Source organism: Triticum dicoccoides, chromosome 5A (assembly GCF_002162155.2).
Source record: "Triticum dicoccoides isolate Atlit2015 ecotype Zavitan chromosome 5A, WEW_v2.0, whole genome shotgun sequence".
Classification (NCBI taxonomy): Eukaryota; Viridiplantae; Streptophyta; class Magnoliopsida; order Poales; family Poaceae; genus Triticum; species Triticum dicoccoides.
This window is the reverse complement of record NC_041388.1, coordinates 2,102,168-2,107,577: the sequence shown is the minus strand read 5'-3', so window position 1 is coordinate 2,107,577 and position 5,410 is coordinate 2,102,168. Positions and strand designations below refer to the sequence as shown.

Genomic DNA, 5,410 nt, shown 5'->3' with positions numbered 1-5,410 from the left:
GGGAGATCAGGGGACTACTGCCGCGGGAGGCTCCACGTCATCCTAAGAAACCGTCCTGAGCAAGCAGTTGAGGCTACGCCAGCTAAGGATCCGGTGGAAGCCGATTCGTCTCTTCTGATCTGAGAAAGAACCATGGGAAGGTAAGTCTGTAAGCATTGAATTTTTCTATACTTTCTATGATGATGCAATCTACCTTCTACATGTAAAGAGAATATCACATATCGGTAGTAATATCTGTGTAATAATATCTATGTGGAAGCTTGTACTAATTGGCTGCTTACCGTGACACAAACATATGTGCTTTCTCTGCACTTTGCGTTCTGTTATTGTGATGAATTCTAATTTAACAATAGATGTATGTCCGCATAGGATACAACTAGCTGCATGGCATGAGATTATTCAACGCGTTGAGTAATCTGGAATGGTAACATTTTTGGTTAAATAGGATGCTCTTGAGATTATTTCTCATGCCAACATGGCATGCTCGAGCGAAAAATGTACCACCGTTGGACAGGGCCGTGCCTTGTTAGAGGAGGTTTCTGGTTGGGTAAATGAGAAGGCATGATTAGCATGATATTTGTTTCCAGGCTCTTTCATATTAGCCTTTTTCAAGGTAGGATCTCATATATTTTTGTTTGAACTTTCCATCCAGCAATGATCTTTATACTGTAAAGAACATATTACCCTTTTTCAAGGCATACTGAAGGCCTAACATGTTAGAGTAAAATCGAACTAGCTCTATCTGAATCACATTATCTTATTACAGAAATTAGATGTTTTCACATTTAAAATTTTAGATTCATCATTACTTGTAAGGAAAAAAGGTCTGACGCTGCAGCCACAGAGGAACAGATCCAAAATGCACAAACAGATATATTGCAGCTATCATGATTTTTGTTGTTGGGGTAAGGCAATTGAAGATTGTTGTCACAAATTCAGTAAACTCCACACTGGATATCGAATGTGATGAGCAATAATAAGAGCATACCTGTACATATATGTATTGTACTGTCGCCGTAAGTTATTTACTGGTTACTGCCTATCAAAGAAATGTGTTAGCGTTGGTTCTCTAATAATGTCTATGGCAAACTGTTTTCACGGATCCAGAACTAATATTGGTTACCTTTGGCATTGGGTCAACATAGAGAAACTGGAATGGAGAAATTCATCCAACTTGTTCGAACTCCCAGATGTTAGACCTGCAAATAGTGTATCGAGACTGTACATAACTTCCAATATATGGAATTTAGTATTTGTACAAACTATTAAAGCATACAAGAAGAGCTAAGCACCGGAAAAAAAGTGCATGTCGACCAAATAATTAACAGGAAAGACCAAAGCATTATTTTTCAGTGAGAAATAAGTGAACAAAAAACTTTGTTATCTGTTCACCATTACCACTTTAATAGTAGAGATGTTAGTGTGTACGCCGTGAATTTCTTATTGTGGTAACTAATCTCCGTTGTGATCCAACCATTGGCTGAATAACATAAAAACTGGAGATCTAAAAAACTAAGCCAAACGCTCTATACATGATCAACTTAGTTATGACCACAGTTCTCAGATAAAACATTCGAACATTCTAACGTATCATGACCACTCCGTGCCTTATTTACCTGAGACTTTTGGTCTGCAGTAATTAGCAGAGTTGAACCTGAAAACTTGAGTAGAGAAGTATAAGCATATGGTTTTTTTAGGTGAAACACAAAAGTAGAAGCATATGTTTTCCTAGGGGAAACAGAAAGTTAACTGGAAGTGACCGTGTGGTACCTGCAGATCATCGTGTCGCTGGGCAGCGGGCCATGGGACCAGCTCTTCGGCGGAGGGAACGCGCCATCCTTCTGGGTGGCTGCCGCGGCCTCCTTTGTGGGCGGGCTAGTAGCCATCCTGGGGCTCCCGCGGGCCCGGCTCGGGCCGAAGAAGAAAACCACCCAACGATGATGATTCGAGCTGAGTATACAGAGACATTGTTATGTTGCAGACAAGGAAGGAAGGCAGGTTGGTCTCAAGTTGCAACCATTCATTCTTTGCACACTGGTTCAAAGACACCGGGAACGCTGCCTACACTACACTACACTACACTTGTCATCATCAAGTTGGGTTCGGTTCAAATTCAAGGCCAAAAGTAGGAGGGCTCTGGAATTTTCCTCCATGAGCTCTATCGTCGCCTTTTTTTCGCTTGTCGGTGTGAAACATGGTCAGTCATATGTTGTTGTATATCGGATATTTTGCCATTTTGTCGGAGATTATCAACCAATCAATAAAAGTTGCAGGGTTTTGTTTGAGATTATTGTTCATGATTTCCTTTCTTTCTTTCTTTCTTTCTTTCTTTCTTACTTTGGTCTTGTTGACAAGGGAGGCCTCAGCACGCCTGTACCGAGACATAATACATCTAGCCTATAGCGTGGACATATTGGGCAGGTCTAACACTGTAGCTGCGTGCAAGTTTTTTTTAATTATTATTATTGTATTTTCACTGTTTTTGTTCAGGTCTTCTATGGTTTTATCTTTCACTTTTATTTTTTTTCTTCGGTTTTCACAGGATTTCTTAGTTTTTTTTAAAAACATGTCTAATTTTTCTTACACGTAGTATACTTTTTGTAGTGCACAGAATGAACATTTTACATACTTGTTTAACACTTTTTAAATACATATGTATTGATACCTATTTTTTTCATATGCATTTTTTATTTTTGGTATATATCTACAACTTTTTATAACACTTCTAAAGTACATGATTAACATTTTTATATGCTTTTTTTTGAAGATTATTTTCTTGAATATGTGTTAAACAATTTTAAATACACATTGTTGAATGATACAAAAACATTCTTAATTGTGTGAATAATTTTTTCAAAATTGTATAAACATGTTTTTTAAATGCCACGAATATATTTTTGAAACTCGTGAGTATATTTTTAAATGCAATGCATTTTTTGAATGGTATGAAACATTTTTTTAATGCTATCAACATTATGACAAAAGTTGCAAGAATATGTTTTTGACACTACATAAACGTTCTTTTAACGACAATGAACGTTAAATATAGTATCTTTTATTTTATAAATAAAAGTAACAAACAGAAAAGGAAAAATATTTGTGCACATCCAAAAAAGACGGTTCTTACGTGCGCAGGTTAAAGTCTCCGGTTGTGCACTGGGCATGGCCCATCGAATAGGTGGTGTAGGCAAGCTCTATCCCGTCTCGCGTCAGCGGGCGCCCTCTTATGTGACCCGTTCTGCGTCAAGTTGCTGCGCTTCCACACAGGGCTCTTCATTGGCGGGCTAAGTGGGCCGCGCCGCGCGTTTCCTTTGTGCCGCGGGCATTTCCCTGGTTCGAACTGTTTTATTGTTTTCTTTCTGTTTTTGTTGTTTTGGCTGCTTCATTTGTTTCTGGTGTAAACTAAAGCATGTAAAAGCTTAGACAAGCACATGCTCCCTCGCTTTTAAAACAGTAAAAAAATGTTAGAGCTTCTCTAGAAACTTATTCTGCTGTTTGAACCTTCTTTACAACTGCAATTAACCAAGAAAGTATCATTGGGGCAATGTGAAGAAAAAAACATTAAAATGTATCTAAACAGTACATAAAAGCTTAGAGCTTTACAAACTGATTCTGCTGTTTTTTACCTTCTTTACAACAGAAAGTGAGCAAGAAAGTATCACTGGGGCAACATGAAAAAACATAAAAATGTATTATTAAGGAAACATTTTTCCATGGAAGTATTGCTTTCTGTTGAAATGTTTCCTTGTAGTGGAATTTCGGAAAAAAATTTATATGAGACCAGGTCTCACGGTTAGCACGTGAGACCTGCCTTGATGGATGACACGTGGCATTCACAAATCACAAAGCATCTAATCTGCACCCCCTCTGAATCGGGGAGGGGGCAGATTAGATGCTTTGTGATTTGTGAATGCCACGTGTCATCCATCAGGATGGGTCTCACCTGCTAACTCGTAAGACCTGGTCTTATAGAATTCTTTTCCTGGAATTCCCCTTGAAGTTAAAAGTAATAATATCGATGAGACCCTTCCGAATAAAAGGGAAAAAAATGTTAGTTCGAAATGGGGAAAAAATATTTGGATAGGTAAAATGTTGAGGAAAAAAGAAATATGGAAATACATGTTCCTTCCAAGGAAAATATAGGTACAAAAATGTGTGCATTGGTATTCTTTAGGTGAAAACAACTACACTATCTATTATTATTTAGTAATATAAACTGCAGATCATGAACCTACCTAAGCAACTTAAAAAAAAAGAACTTACCTAAGCTGAGTTCATATGTGGAAGGAAAATGATTAGCCTTCAAAGCTTCACTTGAATATGCAGAAACCCCATCGAAGAAGAAATTAATTGCAGTGTTCAATAGAAAGAACAAGGTCTAAGGAAGTAATATTTCTCTCCTGTACATGCGTGAAAAGAACTAGAGAACTTACATGTCCCTATAGGGAAGGAGTTACCAATGGCAGCTGAATTTCATTGTCCTTGCAAGCGATCAAAAAGGAATTTCTTACGTAGAGCTTGTAGATTGTCCTTCAATTTTCAAAATAAATTGCAGTTTAGTTTTGGTTATGTTCCAAAGATTGACCAAAAAGCAAAAAAAAGTGCCTTCATTGAAGAAATTGGTAGGTACTTACTTTAGAGAAACCCTCCATTCTGAGACCTTTGTAGTTGCTAACGTACTGAAGAAGGACAATTTTGGAGTCATACCTGAAAAAGAAAGTGATGGAAATTTCAGTGAATTTAAATTAGTTTCTATCTGTTGTCTGTGGATAGAACAAAGAAGTTGCTTATCAGTCATATAAGACAAGGGAGAGTTCCATGGAAAATGCACCTGAAATTGACCTTGGGAGCTGGTGCAAATCTCGACTTAACATTTCCTATATTAAAAGAACTAGTATTTCTGTATGTAGTAGCGAAAAAAGCCTTGAAGTTGTAGATTACCGCACTAATTGTTGGTAAAAATGTATCATCACTGTAGCAAGGGTTCATAATATCAAAAAAATTGGCTCTGAAGTTAGTGACGATTAATATCCATTGTTTTTCCTTGAATACATGCATTTTTACCTACATAATTGTAGAAAGGAACAACTATTATTCTAAGCTCGGTGAAAATTAAATCTATGATAGTACTTTGGATAAAATATGTTCTTACCATGGAAGCATTCAATAAACTAAAGCCAACATTAGTTTCCTGTAAGATTAGTTGGTTTGCAGGATCTGAATGATTTAGCATTGGGTTCATTAGTTTCTCCTCCATGGTTGTTTTCCAAAAAATGATTGATCGTTAGAAAAAGGAAAAGATCATTGAAGTGAAAAAGACAATAGATGAAAATAACACAAAATATATGTTGATCATGTCGTCGATGCTAACTATGTATTCTACTAATTCGATGTTTAGTAGAAGGCCTTT

The 5,410-nt window shown here is 37.0% G+C and overlaps 1 long non-coding RNA gene across 1 annotated transcript; it reads right to left on the bottom strand.

Annotated features, from left to right (window-relative positions):
- LOC119298708 lies at positions 1 to 1,923 on the bottom strand. The gene is made up of 3 exons (XR_005145923.1): positions 1,124 to 1,923; positions 989 to 1,035; positions 1 to 119 (listed from the first exon to the last, which is right to left on the bottom strand). It is a non-coding gene; the product is annotated as an uncharacterized LOC119298708 (long non-coding RNA).
- Positions 1,924 to 5,410: the final 3,487 nt, after the last annotated feature.